This window comes from Stegodyphus dumicola, chromosome X1, assembly GCF_044657685.1.
Source record: "Stegodyphus dumicola isolate Sdum_Otavi_A_Nest chromosome X1, ASM4465768v1".
NCBI lineage: Eukaryota > Metazoa > Arthropoda > Arachnida > Araneae > Eresidae > Stegodyphus > Stegodyphus dumicola.
The window spans coordinates 254,222,898-254,243,939 of NC_140780.1; the positions used below are offsets into that span (position 1 = coordinate 254,222,898).

The window sequence follows — 21,042 nt, forward strand, 5'->3', positions numbered from 1 at the left end:
AAAAAAAAATTCATTACATAAGAAGGATTTAAAAGAATATATAGTTTTGTTAGAAATGCAAAAGATTAATCCGATTATGCCGAATTAGAGGGGAGAAAAGAATTATTTTTTAAATATAGAATAGAAAATATTTTACAGGAAAATAAACAAGGTATGCATGTAATCCAGAGTTATGATAAAATCGTATTTAAAAAAAGGCATCCTTTATAAAATGTGTTGACCTTAAGACCGATGCCGGTCAATGAGAACGACGAAGTTCCGCGCGGTTACCTAGACACGGTTCGTTTCCTAATACGTAAGACGACATATTTCTACTTATCAGCGAGAAATGTGAATATTAGACAGGTCAAACAGCATTGAGCATTACGCGTAATACTTGCAGGTAACACGTGCTCAGCCTCATTTAGATAAAGCACGTCCATTTTCGCAATCGCAATAAAAATCAATGCTGTTTTTCCCAACAGTATATAGTGTCTGTTTGATACTTTAACCGGAAGGGGGGATACCGAAGCTCTTTTGAAGCCACATATAGGTAAGAATGTGAGGATATGACATGAATATGCACATTTACGTTTATGTATAACTTCAAATTCATTCTCTTTATATGCAATGTTTGAACTTAAATATATTTTATAAGCAGCAATTCTTTTAACCCTCTGGCCGGCAAAGGGTTTTCCCAAGAAAGCCCAAATTTCCCAGATCTGGTATTAGAAAGAGGTATTTTCTTGAAATTAATGCCAACATGCCCCTGATAATTTATACCTAAATTTAATTACTTTTAATACATTGCCTTAATTTTTTGGACATATTTCAAAATGCATGTATATATACTTTCTTAAAAATATTTTAGGCCCTATATATACGCCTTGCCGGTCAATAAATGCTAATGTTAAGAGTCGCCGAAATTAGAATTATTGAATGAGATAGCCTGTATTTCTGTTGATAACTACATAGTCAGATAATATACACATAATAGAATAAATATGTATAATTATTATATACAATTACGCGTTGCGTTATATACTATTACGGTAAAATTATATAAATTACTAATTTTATAATTATATGCATTATTTAGTATAATAAATATTTATACTAATACTCATGCACATTTATTAACCCTTTGCACTTCGATCAATTTCTGATATTATCTTTATCTAATCAGTTTATAATATTACTCGTATATCTACAAGGACAACAGAGTTAACAACTTAGCTCACAATGTCTCCGCAGGAGCAACAACGAAGTAATCTACTTATCTTCATTTTTTTTGAACACATATAATCTCCCCGTACACCACAGATGTGCAACACGGTACTTTTTGGTACCCTCAACATTACAAGATAAAATATATTTCTCATTCCACTTAGCTAAAAGTTTCTTATAATGAAAGAACTTCCAATAGCTCTTTGGAATCCTAATATTGATATCTATGGGTAAATTTAAGGAATCTTTAGCTAAGAAATCAGCTCTTTCATTTTCATAAAATCCATAATGAGCACGCACATAAGCAAAGCGGATATCAAGCCTCTTATTTCTAAGCGAACTAACAGTTACACTAATTTATCGCTGCTAATAATACGTTCTTTCTTTTCGCCATCGACGGAACAGCTAGTCCATTGCGTTAGGTGCTTTTCAGCCTGTTGGATCCCGTCGATGGAATTAAAAATAAATATATGAATAAATATCAATAAGGAGCTTAGTACTGTGTCCTCTGGGGATTGGCCACGAAACGAGGAACATGGAAATAAAGACCAGAACATGAAAAGAAGGTGCATGGTGGGTACTGCTGAAACTAAGCGGAACACTTTTCACTATTATGGTACTAATACTGTTCAAAAGGTGAAAAGAATAAAGAGAATCAGAACAAATAAGGTGCTTTGAGGATGCTGTACCATTATCCTTGATCCATTTGACGACAAGATAAATACAATGAAGCTCTGCTTGAAAAAATGTGCATTCATTGCGTGTACGGTTTTTTAAAATAACATACCTCAGATTTTTCTTCAAAAAGGACATACGCAAGGCCAACCTTGTTGTTCATTTTGCTGCCATCTATGAAGAAAACCATATGAAGTCTCTTTATAATCGCAAATGGGTTCTAAAATAGCTGGATGAGGAAGATCGGAAAGGCGATACTTCCATTTATGCAGTCTTCCAAAGTATCAGTTGCCAATGCTTCCAAAATATTATTCTTAAATTCAATTTCGAAATCAATAGCCTCATAATTTCAGTTCTATAACCACTAATAATCCGAATATTTCTGCGTTGAAACTTTCTCAGATTTCTTTTGTTAACCTTCTTTGCAAGAACATGTCCCTAAGCACGACAGCCGTAGGAAATCAAAGGTAACACTGCTTATACGCCAGTTTCTTGACATCATACCTTACTCCAAAAGTATTTTTGGCAATACGGTGAAACCAGTTAATTATTTTTTCACATTTGTCAGAAAAGAATTCAGTGTGCTTTTTCCATGTTAATTTTTGGTCATATATGACACCAAGATACTTAACACTATAAATTCTAATAAGAAGCCATCGAGTATCAAAGGAGCAATATCTTGTTCATCCAGATTTCTTAAAACAATAATAGCTTTACTTTTTGGAGGACTGAAAGCGAATTCATGAGAAATCGCCCAATTGGAGACAAAAATCCAGCTCTTCTTGTACTCTCAAAAAAATATTATTCATTGGAATTTCCTTGGAAAATTTAATAGTAAGTCGTCTGCAAATGTAATTTTTAAATAACCGTCGAGATGACTTAAAAGATCATTTATTATGTTCCAAAGAGTAGGTCCGGACACAGAGCCTTGAGGACAGCCATTTTCCAGAAAATAAACCTTAGCTTCGGACCCAAGCTGAAGCTCAGCGGTCCTCCCGTTTGAGAAGCTTTTAAACAGGCTATAGATATTGTGTGTTATACTAGGATCTTTAAGAATCTTTAAGATAGATAGCTACCAAGCATTATCAAAAGCACCTTTGGAATAAAGAACAATAAGAAGTGTTCTAAACTTCATTTTCTTTCCATGCTATAAGATATTACTAAGGAGAATCAGGCCATCTTCAGCAGACTTCCGAGGAGTAACCCCGAACTCAGAATCATTATAAGAACATTTCTGTCTCAAATACCAATTTATTCTATTAATGAAGAGAGTTTCAAGACATTTTCCCAAAGTAAGTAAAAGACTAATGCATCTAATATTATCAAGATAAAGGGTTCTTGTATCTAAAGTTTTAGGGACTTAAACTTATAATGTAGCCGTAGAAGCGACAACGGAATTATCAAATTATCCTTCAATGTCGCCATAGCGGCGACTACAGAGTGCAAGGGGTTAATGCCTATCATACTTAGTGGCTTTTTACAGACTATAAATCTTCCCAAACACTTTGCTTGATGAAATGAAACAAGGCCATTCAAACCATTTCTACCATCTTTTCTTTCACTTAATTTCAAGCTTCTTCTTTACTTTGGAAGAGATTCTTTTTCACGTTCAGAAGCTACGCAAAATAAATCATAATTAAAACAAATCAATAAGCGCTCACTAGCTGTCATCAACTTGATTGTTATTATATAATTTGCAGATTAGTCCTAATTTTTAATACAACTTAAATGCATACAGAGTGTAAAGAAAGTGGAAAAAAATGGTTGCAAGCTTTATTTCCTCAAGTATTAATCCTCGACATGTACTTTTAATTTCGAAGTTAAATCTTAAAACAAGGCAGAAAATTTGCTGAAAACGGTTTCAGCACTGGGAGCAGAAGAATTCCTTGGAAACGCAAAATTTCGTTTGTAGTCCCCGTAGAAGTTCAGCAGTCAAATGTTCATTATGCTCTCAAAATTGAATGAATAAACAGATTCCATCTCTATACAAGCAAAATTCGAGGAGTTATACGAGAGCAAATTTACTGACTTACATCACTTTTCAGCGTAGACCACCAAGCAAATTTGAATAAATAGATTTAGGAAGAACCTACAAAACGATATTTTTGTTTTGGCGATTAATGGTTCTGTAAAGTAGAATTCGTTTTTAACGTTTCCCCCACCTGGAGATTATTAATTTCAAATACCTCCGTCATATATATAAAGAGTCAAACTTCGTCTTGATTCCAGAAAAATTACTTTAAGGGCAGCTTATACGAAACTCTTTTCCAGAATAAAAATTCTGCGTTATAGCTAAAACTTCTAAAAAAATTTGTTAATAATGCGCTTATTCTTTTAATTTTTTCAGTTGCATCTTGAGTTTGATTCGCATGTTAGTTTTGATTTTGCATGACTTTCGTATCCGTATTATAAGTTAACATATTACTTAGCATGATGTTCTACCTTGATGTTTTAGGAAAACGATTAAAAGCTGAATTAATGAAGAAAAGAAAGCCCTAGAGCTCTATCAGTGTTTGTGTATTCCCCTGTAGTCTAATAAATGTACTTAATTTTAAAAAAAAATTTGGAACTGCATTACAAGTTTCATCTGCTTGCTAGTCTTGATTTTGCATGACTCTCATCCCTTCATATGCGCATTATAGGCTGAAAACATAGTACTATATTTTCAGGGATAAAAATTAAAGAAAGTTTTCAAATTATCACTTATTTTGCACAACTTTATCAAATATCTGTAATGCAGTTAAATCCTAACTTCAAATTAATATTGCCAACATCGAAAGTAACATGCATCTTACTGTTAACACGTAAAATGTTATATATCACGGTTAATAATTTAATCGATCTTTTTATCTGACTGGCAGTACATTTTAGTTTCATTCAAGCGATAAGCTTGAATAAGCCTTTTATTCCATTTCATTGCGAAAGTAATGATAATTATCACCCTTTTGTGGTAAAGTCAATGACTTAATACGGTCACTTAGTACTTGTTTTATGGTAATTAAAAATTCTATAATTTAATATTTTTTAACATAATCCCATTTTTTAAAATCCCATATTTTAACAGCTCTTTTCCTTGTTTATAATGTTTTGCTTGTGAGTTCATAAAAGAGTTATATAATACTTCCTACTTTATTTCCAGCTTAGAATTGCAATTTCCCCCCTTCAATTTCTTGGTTTAATGCAAACTGCATTGAATAAAATTTTATGCATTCTTTCCCATTTCCCATTTTGCAGTTCTTTCTGTGCAATATAAATTCTAAATGAATTTTAAAAACTGAAAAAATTTTTATATTAGGAAATATTCACCAAAGTGGAGAATTCGTATAAGAAAAAACATGTTTATTTCCGTTCCATTCCATTTTTTAAACCTATTCAGATAAACTAAAAATTTGACTTTTTCCCCCATAGTAATTTTTTAAGAAAACGCACTTTCAGTATACTGTTCACTAAAATATCTTTAAATTTCATAGCTACATTATATCATTAAAGAAAATTAATATATATGTTTAGAAAATACTTTCATTACCTACAAATAATTTTTACCCAGGATCATACAAAAGTCCTCAAAATACCATAAAACATTTCTCTTATCTACGTGAGTAACAGCATGAATACATATTTTAATGCAACTCCAGTAGCAAGATTTATGACCCCCTAATACATATAATTGCTTGTTATTTTTAATCTGCAACTGAATCTAATTTGAGCTCTTATAAGTATATAAATGCTTTTCCTCCCCTCTAAACTGAGAGTAAACTGGACATAAAATGCATCACTTACTTCGGAACGACAGGTGGCTATAGTTTACTAATAAATCCCACAGGAATATTCACTGCCTTTGGGCAAATATAGGCTTGATGAATGAATCTCACATCAGCAATTTCTCCAAGACTAGAAATTAGATCAAACTTAGTCTTATAAAGACGCTTAAAGTAGGTCAGTCCCACCTTCTTTTGAACCAGAGCCGTAAGAGTGGGTACATTTCTTTCTTGCTTTGGTTGAACCTTACTGTGCAGAGCAACTATGCGCGAAAAGTCAAATGTCTTTCAACCAGGTTCAGATAAAAGAAAAGATTCTATTCATTACTATACAAAATGGTATTTAGAGCCTTCCTTGTCCTTTAGGGAACCTTCAGAAATTCCGTTCAATGCCATAGAAAGCATGGAAAAATTCTGAAAGAGAAGCAACTGCCAACTAAGATATGAATTATGAAACAGTTACCAACACAGAAACATTTTATTAAACCCAATAGTACAAATATTAGGTTGTGCTTACTTGACGGTCGGTATTGGTAGAGATCGTAAATATGTTTCTATTTCATCTTCATAAATTCAATATCACTTTCACTTTGAAGTTCGCATTCTCCTACAGAATATCTCCATCGAAATATACTGCAGTGTTTACCTGCTGACACACTGCAATACCTCCACTGAATCTATTACGTTTAAATGAATAATTTTCCTGCTTGTTATTACTGTTAATATGAGATGCTTGATTTACTATTGGAAACATAATTTAAAAGAAAGTGATTATAAACACATAGAAAACGTATCAGAAAAATAGTATTTCAAAAACATAGTTCTTGATATTAATACCAGTGTTACATGTGCATGTGTGTTACGTTTAGAGATATACATAACTGTGGGTGCAAAATCGTTAATCACTCCATTTGTTATAGATTCCAGAATTAAAACTTCCGTGTTTGTTGAGTTGCTACAAATTGATTTTATGTCTTCCAAACACAAACTAACAACTATACTAATGTCCTGTCTTTTCTCTAAAGTTTTTATACACGACTCATTACAAAACATTAAGCTTTTCTTCTGAAATTACTTCTCAAATTTCCATTACAAATATTCATAGGAAAATTGGTTTTCGATCTTTTAACAGCAGAATATAGAATTATGTTTGCAACTCAAATAAGCTTAGGTAAAAAATTTCTAAGACCGAAGGCAAACTAGATTGCAGGTCACTGAGTAAAATTGGAACATACAAAGTATTCTACTTAAAAAATTACTTCGAAACTATATCACTCATTTCTAAGAAATTAAAAGTGAAGTAGTTAATTTCGAGTAAGCTGATTTTTCATTAGTAACCAGATTTTCATCTCTAACATTCATTTTCTATTACGGCTTCACGAAATATTTTCCACTAATGAATAAAACATTCAATATTGGAGGCAATACTGGCTGACAAAATAAAAAGGGAATAATTTTAAATTTCTTCAGGAACTGTGAATTTAATCTGAACATATTTAACAGTACAAATGTACTGTAAAATGTAACAGTACAAATGTACCTTGCTGTCTTAGTGATTCCCCTAAAAGCTCAATTAAAGTACATGAGTTTAAAACTTTTCTGACCATCTCTCCGAATAATAATATCATAAAATATAATTTATTATAAAAAATCATTATTTGAAATTTTTACAGATTACAAGTATTTATCCAAATTTATATTGCCTTATTTAATATTTTCATAATTAAAATTGCTATTGATTATGATAATATGGTTTACTATTTACATATGAAAATACAATTTTCTCAAACTAAGTATCTGGTGAAAACAAAAAGGGAAAATTTCAATAAAAGGTTGAGCAAAAGAGAAATGTTAAAAAAAAAAAATCACTTTTCTATATATAAACAGATTATGAGGACTTCATCCAAAATCAGAAATTTCCTGTTTTCACTCTGGCTGACTGACGTTACCCTGCTAACTGTAATAGGCTTCAGATATTTTCTGCGTAAGGAAGAAACACGGAATTTCGGCCTTGACAACATGATCTTAGAAACATCCGCATTTAAGCATGGTAATCTGACCACTTGCGCTCTTCAAAAGCGGGAATAATTTGTTCATCTCATGTGAGAAGCCAGTTCTTTACAATGGGAAAAGAATTCTTTTTTTAGTCAGATGTCAATTCTTTACAACGGTAAAAAAATAATTTTTTTCTTTGTAAAAATAATATTGAATGGAAGAGGAAAAATAAAATTAAATATTTTCCTTTTCCATTCAGTTTATTATTTAACTAGTTAAATTTTTTATTAAATTTAATTGTTTACCCTAATTTTAGCCTTTTTTGCCTTTGAAAATATATCCCATTTTAGGTTATAACCTTCCATTCTCGACAAAAGTAACTGAAAAAATTAATTTAGCTTACTGCATTTCATTTGACCAGTGCCATGTGGATGGAATTAAAATTCTTGTAACATTTTTTTTCCTAGTGATTAATCTCTCGAAAGAATTTTCATTACAATTTTTATTATTATATTAATTATTTTTCCTAATGCTTATTAAAATTATTTTTCCTTTTGCTTATTAAAATTTTTCAAAATTTAGGCTCGTAGCTTACCAATCCAAAAAAAATTGTTTCATTTCGTTAATTCTTGATTTTAAAATTTAATTACTACTTTCAGTTTATAACAGTTTTTATCTGTTTTGAAAAATAATAATTTAGCTTATTGCTTCTATTTTCACCAGTTGTTTATCTGGTTTCTTATTTTATACGTTTTAATTTTTTTTATTAATTGGTTTTGGGTCACGTCGAAGCAGATTTTTATCTTGGTGATTTATTAAAAAGGCTAAAACATTTTTTTAAATATTTTTATGCTTTATTGTATTTTTTATTTGTATTATACACTTCTTAACGTTATTTTAGTTATTTTAATTTATTTAGTGTATTTGTCATTAAGTTATAATCATCCACATATTATTCAAAAACGAGACTGCTACTCCTTGTCGAAGACCAAGGATTTATTTTATTATGTTTTTATTACATTATTTTATTGAAATGTTTTGTTTCCATTCTAGCTTTGCTGTAATTTCTTCCTGTTAGACGGTTAACCACCCAAATTTTGCATTAATTACTTGATTATTATGTTTTGATAATTTAATTGATTTCGAAACATACGAAGCGAGTATAATAATTTATAATTTTAATTTTCGAATTTCTAAATTCTTGTTGATATATATATATGTATATAAAACATCCAAATTTTTATTTTTAATATATAATATCATATAATATTTTTAAGCAGTTTAAAAAACAAAAAGAAAATAAAAACCTAGACACAAACTTGCGCAATGTGCTGCAAGATTTGAAAACAATAAATCAAAATCTCGAAAATCAGAACGAAAAAGAAAATGCCGTATTTGAAGGTTAATCCTATTTTCTGCGTGTAACAAAATAAACCGGTAAAACACAAATTAAAGAAAATTAAAAAATTGTAATTAAAAAATGTTCACTTCAAAGAGGAAAAAAAATATAAAAAAAGGTAAATTTGTACATAATAAAACCAAAACAATAAAAAATTTTAAAAAATTAATTTCCAATAGAATAAAATTAATAAAAAATAACAAAATTTAAAAAAATATAAGATGTATAACATATATATATATATAGTAGTAGGTAGGAACATTGCAGCAACCTTGCTAAAAAGTTACCAGGAGCTGTAGCTCCATGAAATGCTGTAACATAGTACTACATAAACAATAAGAAATTTGTCTGGTAAAACTGGAAAAACTGTATAAGCGCGATAAACTGCCAAATTTTAGTGCTGGAAGACTTGCTAATGCACGAAAAAAATTAGTGAATCTGACCGTTGTGAAATGTGAAAAGTTAACTCACATGAAAAATAGATCGACGGAAAATATATATATATATATAAGGAAGTTACAAAAAACATGGATTATAAATGTCAATATATAAAAAGCCTCTACATAAAAAAATTAAAAATTGCCAATATATAATATGCCTATACATAAAAATTAAAATCAAAATTAAAAAAATAGAATAAAGATACAAAAAGCATCAAAAACAAGCTACAAAAACAATAATTAAATAGCGGAAAAATGGTAAATTAGCCCACTCGTACTCTCAGTTGGCTTTTCAAGGGGAAAAAAACTGTACTACGAAATAGGCTAAATACATTAAAATAAATGCAAAATAATTTAAAATAAAGTAAATTAATACGTTTAAAATCCGTCCCATATAATTTAGTTATTTATTTATTTAAATTTTAGTGATACGGAGAATGTTTCGATTGACAGAACTCGGCTGGTAGTAATTCTATCGAAATCCATAGTATTTATCGATTGTACAATAAGTAATTATTGTCTGCATAATGTATAGAGTTTTTTTTGGAGGGGGAGGAATTTTTTATGTCAGGTAACAAGAAATCCTCAATGACCTCGCAGAGGTTCGAACTCCAGACCTTCCGATTACGCGTCGGACCTGCTATCCAGTTACAACACGAAGACATGCGGAAAGTAGGGAAAAACCAAGTATTTGAAAAACGAAAATAGTAAAATGTCAACTCATGGAAACTGGCATACTGGCATAATGCTGATGAAAAATATACTCCCTGCATACCAGCGAAAAATGCTATGACTTCTTCTATAGTTACTTCCTTCAAAGATTTACTCGAAGTGAATTTTCGAATCCTCAGCATGTAAATTTATTTTTAAAAAAGTAATTAGAAATATTTTCTTCTTGATCTTTATATATTCAATAATTGATTTTTTTTTCCCCTGCATACCTCAGACAGCTGCAAAGTAGACAAAGCGGGAGACGAGTTGCGGGCAGCCCTTGTTTGCAATTCGAATCTCTTTAAATTAACGGACTTGACAAGCACTACCGAATTTCTGTGAATACTGGTGTTTACTGTCGTGTTTTTCATTGAGAAAGCCCATAGTGTAGGAAGATAGAACAAATCAGATCTGTATACAGAGACAGAAATGAAAGGAAGTCTGGTTATTTCCATTTACATTCACAGTTAATGAAATGCTAATATATCTTCGTACCGTCATATCATCACGCATATTATAACTTTTTTTCCTGTGTCTAAATGATGAACTGGAATTACTCACATCTGTCTTCTTGTGTTATTTTTTAGCTTAGAAGGGCTATTAATTTCGTTTTGGCATTTTGCGTTGATTCACTACAAACGGCGAATCACTTTTTAAATTGTTGCCACCAAATATTAGAGCCCTGTGTTATATTTAAAGAAATTAAATAATGAAGAATCTGCATAAATGTATGTATGTTTCTCGCACTGTGATAAAACAACGGTACCTAGAGCCATCACATTTTGAATAACGTTCATCTCTACCCGTATATGGGCATCTGGAAGCCCAAATATGGGATTTCTTTTATTATCTATTTCATATTTTGTAAAGCATTTGTGAATTTTTGATTAAGAAAATCAACGATTTCAAAGCAAGCAATGGCAAAACTGTACAAGGAGGGGAATTATCTCCAACGCATGAGACTGTGTATCGGAAATTCTAAAGATATGCTCATTTTAAAATTATTCTGAGATATTGCTGTTGAATTTAAGTTTATGGTTTAAGTACATAAAACATGATATTTAATAAATAAAGGTAACACACAAAAGATTAAAAAAGTCTCTTTAGGCGTAATGTAAAATCTTTAAGCTTTCAGACTTTTTTTTTTTTTTTTTTTTTTTTTTTCCCAAGCAGGGTATGTGCACTGCCCTTGCCAGGACTCGAGCTTCAGACCTTCCGAATACGCGTTGAGTGTGCTTCTAATTACACTACGAAGGCATGCGGAAAGGAAGGGAGAAAGTACCTTATACTTTTACTAGTTTTCAATTTCCTGTTAAGTTGCGTCATCTGCTAATTTTGAGTTCTGACTTAAAAGAGCCGGAATTTGAAAATTAACGGAAGGGATGGCAATTTAGAAAACTGCACAGTCTTTCGATTTTGTCTTGGTGAGAAAAAGAATGGACAAATATTTGCTGTAGCTTAAGGAAATTTCAAAATATCTCTTCTATATGCTGCACAATAGGCAAATTATTTTAATCAAAATTACTCTGATGAAGTATAAAGATATTAGTGCTTTAGTTCCCATCTGAATGTTTCAAGCTAAGAAACATTTGAGTTGCAGTATTATTGCATCACTTATCTGAATAACCGTACCAAGGAATATATCGTCTAACTTTTGATTCGTATTAGAGACTGACTGACAAAAAAAAGAGAAATTTGAGTTAAGACTTAATAGGTGGCAATTTTTTCCACTCAGGCAAGAATCTGTCTGATTTAAATTATCAGTATAAACAAAATTTCACAGAAATGTAAATAAGTTCTGCGACGCTATGATGAACAAGCAGATGTGATCACGATCTAAATCGCGAAAATATAGCAAACCTGTTTTTATATGTTCTAATTTTCACAGATTAGTGATTTGTACCAAGGCCGTGCTTTCGAAGAGTTTCCAAAATTTTTCTCTGGGAGAAGCAGCGAACAAAAATGCAGCTTAATTTCATTAGAGAAAACTTTATTTTCAAAAGCGTTTTAACAAAATGTAAAACTTTTAAATTAGACTAATCAAAACGAAAATTTAATTTGGATGCTCATAGTTTTGGTTCACTTCAGTTATAGATAATATAATTAATGTCATTAAAGCACGGGGTTTCGTTTGCAAATTTTGTACTCTAGAGAAAAAGAAATTCTTTCATATACATTCAGTGTCTTCCTCCCATTTAATCTTAGTATGATGTTACACTTGCAAGAGACAAAGAACCGAAAAGGTAGTATGGATTTCACTGGGAGAGTCGCAGCCCCCACATTGATAATTGTTGTAAGCATGACATTTTACAGCTAGAACCACCTTGATCTGTATAGTACAAAGCGCTGTTGACTGCCAAATTTTTGGACTCATGTTCGAATCCCGGAGAAGGATTTGCAAGATTTGTGTCTGTGCGGTATGAAGACACTGAAATATTAGAAAGTTGAAAGTCCTTGCGAAAGGTTTGTTGCTAAAAAAGAGGGCTGGAGAACCCTTTGATCTGTTCCCTGTAAAGTTCTTTATCAAAATTGGAGGAACTTTTCCGTTTTCGGGGATACAAAAACAGTTGCCCTTTGTGTGTACTTTGAGCAGCTCTCTTGGTGATAAGACGGCTTAATGACCTATGGGCATTGCCATTAGCCATTCCAGTCGAATGCATTGCCATTCAAGTATTATGCCATTATTTGCCATTCTAGTCGAATGCATTGCCATTTGAAACAACATTCAAATGGCAATGCATTCGACATTCTTTCGGCCATTTGAAACAACAACTTACTTCAAAGATTATTCACCGCGGATTGCTTAATGACTGTTTTCATAAACCGAAAAATAACGGTACAAAATGCATAAAATATGTATCAGTTAACTTGTAAGGCATATTCTAATTTTATAACACTTCTTTTAATTTCAGAGTGTTTTCGTATCAGTTCTTGTTTCCAGTTACAACTCCCTACCAGAATGGGTTTTTAGAATCGCGTTGAATGCAAATGATTTAGAGGTAGTATTTAAGGAAGGTCGAATTTACTTCGTGAGAGAGAGCTAGGAATCCTGAGTAGCGCGTGTTTGCCTTCGGGCTAAGTCTCTCTTGAAGCTGTTGCGCTCGGCCGTATTATTACATGCCTTTCGATATTCGCCGGCTAGGAGGACAACTGCGTTATATTTCGACCGCCTCATCCGCGACCATGAGGGCAAAAATGCATACGCCATTCGAACCGATTTATTTCTAAAATAGGATGGACGGATGGGGACTTTCTTTCCCTCCAACATATCTCTTTCCGGAGAAGGGAAGACTTTTACGTGACCTTTCACGTCGCAACAAGTAATAACGGCCCCTTTGGACAAGTCTATGTGCTTTGGCAGAATGCCAGCCAGGTTTGCGTCTGAGACTGTCGAACTATAAATACCTGTGTTAGCTTCAACTAAGCCTCTTAGTAATAGTTCAGTTCTTACTTCTTATTTTGAGTTCAAACCCAAGTGGAGGCTTTGTTGTAAGCCCGAGAAAGGAGCCAACTGTTATTCTTCTTTGAGTGAAATAAAAGATAGTTTAACCCTTCTTGAGTCTACATCTTTAGTTGAACGAAGTGATAAGTCGCTAAAACAGTTCACTGGGTTCCTCGACGTTTACTTTAGACAAAAAAAGTGAGGAACCCTACAAACTGATTGTAACAAATTGTTTGTATCCAATTATTTAATCATTTCGAATGATTATAAGTAATTAATTGCAATATATATTAATTTTTAAAACATTGTGATTAACTATTAATTACATGTCAATAATTAACCGGAAATAATCGCTAGATTAGTAAGTAACGGTTGAAGAAAATCGGTGCCATGAAATGGCCGAGCACAGACTCGTAGTATGCATTAAATAAATACATTAAAAATTGAACACCCTTCCAAAAAATACGTTATGAGCAGAAAAAGCTTAAGACTGTAGGGAAATAATAATTATTTATGCAATAGTGATGTTGTGATACGCAGTGTCATTGGGCCTAACAGTTAGGGCATTAAAGTATGATAGATCTTGTTCGAGTGAATTTCTGTGGACACGTTATTATTTTATACTCTAGCAGTATAACTTCTGTAAGTACGACCACCGATTATGGTGACTGTAAACTGTTATTGCTTTTAGAACGAAGAAACGCTTTAATTCAAAAGTCCTCAGGGTTAATGATTCTTGATAATGACATTTTTAATGATGTTTTATATCACATACTGAAGAATAAAGTTTAATGCATTATGTCTTGTCATTATATATGATCATTATTACTTTTATTTTCATTAAAATTACATATAATACATTTCAGGTGTCTAAAAATATGCATGGGCAGAAAATAACTGGGAAGAAAGTACTAAATTTTAAAAGATGTTACTAAAAAAGTTAGAGAAATATGCTAATCTGACGCTGTTTAAACATGGAATTCTAGTGCCTCCCTAGCAAAGCATAAAGTTCACTTTGCATACTTAAGCCTAGAATGAATAAACTGGAAACGCCTTGAAACACTTTCGCCTTCTTTTATGTTTCATTTCTGTAATTTACTCATCCGGTTTGGTAAGTATTATTTCGAACAATTTACTGATGGCCGAAATATGTAAGGAGGCTGAGAGTGATTGTTTACGTATTTTTTTAGTCTAGAAATAGATAGGTATTCATTTAATATAAATTAATAATCTCTGGGTCGACGAATATATCATTAACACTGTTAATCCTTTTTATACAAAAATTAACTCCATATGATTTATTCATTACATAGAGTGTCTGAGATAAATGAGCAAATTATCATATCTTTGCGTGCATTATTTATTTTATGATAATATTATGTACATGCATAGCCATATTTTTCAAAATTTCAATTTCGTAAAAAAAATATAAACGCCAATATTAGTAACAAGCAAAATACTGACTGCCTCTAGACGGTTTCCTGAGTTTTAAAGGTGAATATCTCAGCAAAGGTATTGGATTAAAAATGTGAAGTAACGTGCACGTTTGTTGCTTTGTTTTATTTGAATATGGCAAAGCACTCGAGGGCTATCCCGCCTAAAGAGAGGGATGCCTTCGAGGAGGACTTTCTAAGGAAACCTAGCTCGTATACAAGTTACACATGGGTAAAACGACGAAAACGCCCATGCAGCCAGCCCGTTTGCCTGGACTCGAGCCCGGGTACATCTACCATTGTCAAGCAACTTTACCGCTTGGCCGTTGGTGGACGCACTTTAATTGAACAGCCAGAAAATTTTGCATAAAGCAATTTTTTAAGGTATTCTTTAAAATAGGAACTTAAGAAGGCTGCCTGTTTTCTTACAGATTTACGAACCGATTTTGAAAATTTTGTCACGATCGAGAAAAAAATTTTGAGTATGGAAAAAAGTTTAGTAAATGCAATTTTTCTCACTTGAGTGATAAAAATTGCTTTATATATTGAGCCGGCTCTGAACAATACTAACGCGATTATTTATTCAGAGTTTCTATTATGAACTCAGATTATTGTTTACTCAGAGTTAAATATATTCGTAATAGCATTCTAATAGATTCTTCAAGTTCTTATAAGAATAGATAGTGGCATCTTAAATCATAAAGAAAAAAATGTATATTAGTCTCCATACTACCAGGAAGAAAGGCCACACGCATATATTCTTTGTTTTTCTAATGAACATGCATACACAATACTGAAAATTCCAAAAACAGGAAATCATTTCCTTTAACTGTCTCTGAATCAGCTTTAAAATATCAGTCGGAATTTCAGATGGTAGGAACAAGAATTACTAGAGAAACTAGCGTATTAAAAGTAAAATAAAACGAAGCTTAAAAATTTAAAAAAAAAAATTAGCATTGCAAAAACATTCTATGGTGCAACCCATATATGTTTATCTCTTTCATTTTATGATCACCCCAAATGAACAAAGGTTAATTGCTGTCATTTTCTCCCAATAATAGCGTTGTTTAATGTTTATGAATTAGCTGCTGCTTTAATTAAAAGCCAGTAAGATAGAACGTGTTAAAATGCAACTCAGAGCCGTTCAGTCAGAGGTCACAAGCGAGTTTTTAAATTTAGAAATGCGATAAAGGGTTTTTTATTCATAGCGTTATCTAACATTATCTTCAACGGCAATATTTATAGTGAATACAAAATCAACTCAATAGTAAATACGACAAAAAGTCGCACATCTATGCTCGCAAAGCTTAAGAAAAAGGGTTTACAAACGCTAAAAATAGAAAATAAATCTATCATGAAGAAGACATATATATAAAATCCAAGAAAACACTTTCTTGAGAGATTCTACAACACGCACACGATGTTTTTAATATGTATGTCAGCGATGCTAGGAAGTTTATCAATGTCAACAATACTTTGCACGCAAACTTAAAAATCAAATGCAGTTAAAGTAAAGGATAGAAATAGCGTTAGCGTTTTTTTTTCTTAATGTTCAAAATAGCTGAAAGGAAACAATTTAAGAAATAAAGGAAAATAATAATTTATGCACCTTAAAACATTTTTTCTACAGTAAGTCAATATATAAGAATATAAATTGCTAAAGAATTATTTTCTCCGGCTTAAAATTGACATAAATCGACACAACAATAGCAACAACAACAAAAGCAAAGAAAGAAAAAGGAAAGAAGAAATTCCTTATTATTCCCTCCCCATTATATTATTGCCGTATTGAATTATGGCTATACATTGTAAAAATGTTATTAATCGATTTGTGACAGAAGATTCTAAAATACAGTGGATTTCCATTTAAGATGTAGCTTCATAAAATAATAATGATTGCAGCACATTTTTATAAATTTTTCTTTGAGAAAATAAAAATAAGAGCGAACTATACATAATTAGATTAGTTATCTGATTTTGAAATTTTAACAACTCATCAAAAACGCTAATATAAAATTTCGTTTTGCATACTTTACTATTTCGGTAAAGTCGCTGAACGCTGGTACTTTGGTCTGAGGTTCGAATCCCACGCACGTGCTGGCTGCATGGGCGTTTTCGTGGCTTTGCCTATGTGTAATGTGTATACGAGCCAGTTTTCCTTAGAAAGCACTACACGAAGGCATGCCTCCCTTTAAGCAGATAACCTTCGAGTGTTTTGCCACAATCAAATAAACCAAACCATTATTTCTGGTGCCTTCTTTTTATTTTTTATTTATTTATTTATTTTTTTTTGATAGCTTAAAAAGCTAAAATAAATGGATAATATCTTCAATATCTTGTTGTTTTGATGGGCTTCAAATTTCAAAATCCATCTTCTATGACGGCATTCAAATGACTGATCATATTATCAATTTAAAAAATATTAAAAGTGTTAGCTTTCTTCTCTAATAGTACATTTATCAAGCAATGATTTTAGAATCCTAATAGTACGATAAATCATAAAGATTTCCTTATCTTTTTTAACTTTCCTCTGATATAATTTTGAGCATTTTGATTGATGCTGCTGATGCTAACAAACTGCTTAAAACATTAAATTTATTAAAATATTTGCTAGGATATTTTTAAAGAGAGAATAAACAAACAATAAATTGCTTTTAAAAGATCTGACCTGCAACTGGATTTTGAGCCCAAATCTTCCTGTTTGGCGCAATCAGATCGATTTTAACCCATCGAGCTATCAAAATCAGCAACTGACTCGGATTTTGAATACTGCCTAACAATGAAATTTGAATTTGTAATTTTGACTATATGATATACTTTTCTAAAACCTTAAATTCCATAATCTGACCGAGACGGCTCTTCACAAATTTACTTTTACTCTCTCCGTTTTGCGGCTGATATCTAAAGCCTAGAGATTTGATTGAATCTCCTCGGTTTCCAAATGCCTGGGTTAATATTTCTTAAAATGATTTTCTTTATTCGTTGTTTGTGCACTTGAATGCATTTTCAATTGGATAAACAAAGCGAGCATTAAGCTACTATCGAAAATTAGCGGATACACAAGTATGTAACTAAATGTAGTATTATAATTATATGTAAACTACTGATTTAGGCCAAACTCATACAGATGGACATTCACTAAACGGAAAGGAGACAATTATAATTATCTATTTATTATAAATTTACTGACATTTAATGTGCTATAATAATGAAAGTTCTATGTGTTGGAGTAAAGCAGAGGTTCTCCGTTCCAAGTTCCGCTGTGAGCCGCGGATAGCTGGCTGCAATGCCAACTGTATTCCGGCTGCCATAATGTAGACGCTTCTTCGAGCACATCAGGTGAGGAAATGCATGACTTGTAAGTCCAGAGGAAGGCTTTGCAGGTGTAGGGGGAGTGACCATTTGTCACGTGAGAGATTTGAGGACGTCTGAATGGCTGAGGTAGTTTCAGGCAAGTAAATGAGAATACAGGCTACGCACAAAATTACATAGGAATAAACAATTAAAAAATATATATATAACAAAAGTAATCAAGTTCTTTGATGCTATGTTACAATATATACGTTAATTAAATGCCAGCAAAATGTGTAAGCGATAAGACGAGCTACGTAGTCAGGAGTCCATAATCATGTGATAGTCACTTGAGAGGGTTACCCTCCCGGGATGTGACCCTTGGAGATGCTGCTTGAAAGTAGTAAACAGTTCTTACTACTAATGAGCATTCACAATCGAAAAAATTATCAGAGCTAGGTGGAGAAGACTTGGTTTTTGCTTAGCATAAATGCCGCAAAATGACGAAGGTGTTTGTCTTCCGTCAATATCTCATAATGAAACAAATTGAATGCACTCAGATGATCACACTCTTCTGCCCTTTTGTAGAACTTCTCCTTTAGTTTTCGTAAATAGTCCTTGATCGTGTCAATCTTGAGGTCCTGGGAAGGCGTTTATTTCTTACATAGTAATGGGCGTTTGTCATAATCCGTAAATATTTATTTTGCAAGATTTGCAATTTATTTAGGTCTGAGTCCGTGGCGGCAGCCCAGGCTGGAGCGGCATAGGTTATGACGGGCCGAATCGTGGAAAGATAAATGAGTCTTTTCTTAAATATAAATCCAATCTAGAGTATTTGCCCAAGAGCGGGTAGAGGGATTTCATCACTGCAATTGCTTTTTTGCGGATATGGGTGATGTGCGTTGTCCATGTGAGTCTGTCGTTCAGTATAACACCCAAATATTTTGCATGTGGGATTATAGGAACAGGTTTGTTGAAAAGGGCCAGATCCTTCTTGACTGGAACGTGTCGTTTCTTCCGTCTTATGATAAGAAGTTGTGATTTTGCAGTGTTGATTTGAACTTTCCAATTCCTAGACCACTCCTCTATGAGTGGGATCTTATCTTGAAGCTTCTTAATTGCGTGATTTACATTTGCAGACTTTAGTGCCAGAGCAGTATCGTCTGCATAACACGCTAGAAGGGAGCTGCCGTAAAGCTGAAGATGAGGAAAGTCGGCAACATAGAACAGGAAAGGAATCAGACCGATCACTGATCCCTGTGGAATGCCACTATGGATACTACCTTCGTAGGAGCATGCTTGGTTAACAGCGACTGTGAATTTCCGGTTGGTTAGGAAGGAGAAGAGTACGAGTTCCCTTTCAAATTTCATCTGGATGAGTTTGTAGATAAGACCCTCATGCCAGACTCGGTCGAAAGCTTTCGCCACGTCTAACATGAGGATCGCAACTGTTTGTTTACAATGCAGGGCAGCTCCTGCAAACTTTGTGAGCCTTACAAGTTGCTTCGTAGTTGGCAAGTTTGCCCTGAATCCAAATTGTTCGGGTGGGAGTAGGTTGAGATATATTTTCATTCTGTCAAGAAGAATTCTTTCGAAGATCTTACCAAATCCCGAGAGCAAACTTACCGGGCGATATCCGTCTGGATTTGTGTGGTCTTTGCCCGGTTTGGGTATCATGACGATTTTAGCAAATTTCCACTTGTCTGAGAAATACGCAGAGACAAGACATGCATACATGATGCTGGTTAATTTGCAGATAATATTGTTAGGAAGGTGTTTAATTGCCGTATTTGCGATACCGTCTTTTCCGGGAGCCTTCTTTGGTCGTAATTTTTTTACATGAGTCTTTACTTCTGCGGCGTAGCCAATTTGATGACGTTGTTCGCACTAGGGGAATTTAGCCAATCGCGGACATATAGAAGTATTCTAAATTCCGAGTCTTTGTTCATTGGCCAACTGTTAGGAGTGAACTGCAGTTCCAGGTGTTTGGCGAAAATATCTACTTTCTCCTGGTTTGAAGCTGCAATTATGTTATTAAAAATCAGGGGACGGTTGCACGAGTAGGTCGTCTTTAGATTTTTGATTAGAGTCCAAAATGAACCGTCGTTGATGTCAAGACGAAGCATTTTCTCTGACCAAAGATCTTCCTTATGTTGCTTGATTGATTTTTCTAATTTCGCTGTTTAGCCAGTTAATGTCCCTTTTGATGGCCGGATCCTAAGTCAGGTGGTAGACTTTCCAAAGCCTGTTTCTCTGTTTATAAGGAGCCGGATATGTTCAGATATGTTATCCTTGTTCGGAAGGCTTTCGCTTGCATGAATGACAGAGTTCTGTATAGTATTTGTCAGGGTACGGATAGCAGAGTCAATACCTTTCTCACTGCGTAAGTTAGTAAAGCTCAACACTCTGTCTTTCATCAGGTTTTCGAATAAAGTCCAATCCGTCACAGTACGAGTATTATTTACACAGTTTTTAGAAATCCCAAGTATAGCTATAACAGGAAGATGGTCCGAGCTTAGCTCGTGAAGAACTTAAGTCACCACAGGGATAGTAGTAGTGGATAATAAAATATCCAGGATATCCGAACGTGCAATATTATTTGGGCGATAAGTGTACTCACTGGGTGCATGGAGTACGACTGGATGATTGAGGATATAGTAGTGCAAAGTTCTTCCGTTCGTATTTGTTCGTC

The 21,042-nt window shown here is 32.9% G+C and overlaps 1 protein-coding gene and 1 long non-coding RNA gene across 3 annotated transcripts in view; one reads left to right on the forward strand and one right to left on the reverse strand.

Moving 5' to 3' along the window:
* The window catches only part of LOC118188689 (uncharacterized), a 51,626-nt gene extending 45,808 nt beyond the window's left edge, over positions 1-5,818 (reverse strand). Inside the window, exon 1 of one of the 2 annotated variants that reach the window (XM_035359186.2) lies at positions 5,662-5,818. The gene's annotated coding sequence lies outside the window, so the exon portion shown is untranslated. The remainder of the gene's footprint in view (positions 1-5,661) is intronic. The other variant, XM_085807520.1, reaches the window with a different exon arrangement.
* LOC118188691 (uncharacterized) overlaps positions 1-21,042 on the forward strand; it is a 120,709-nt gene that overhangs the window by 75,990 nt on the left and 23,677 nt on the right. The window lies entirely within an intron of this gene.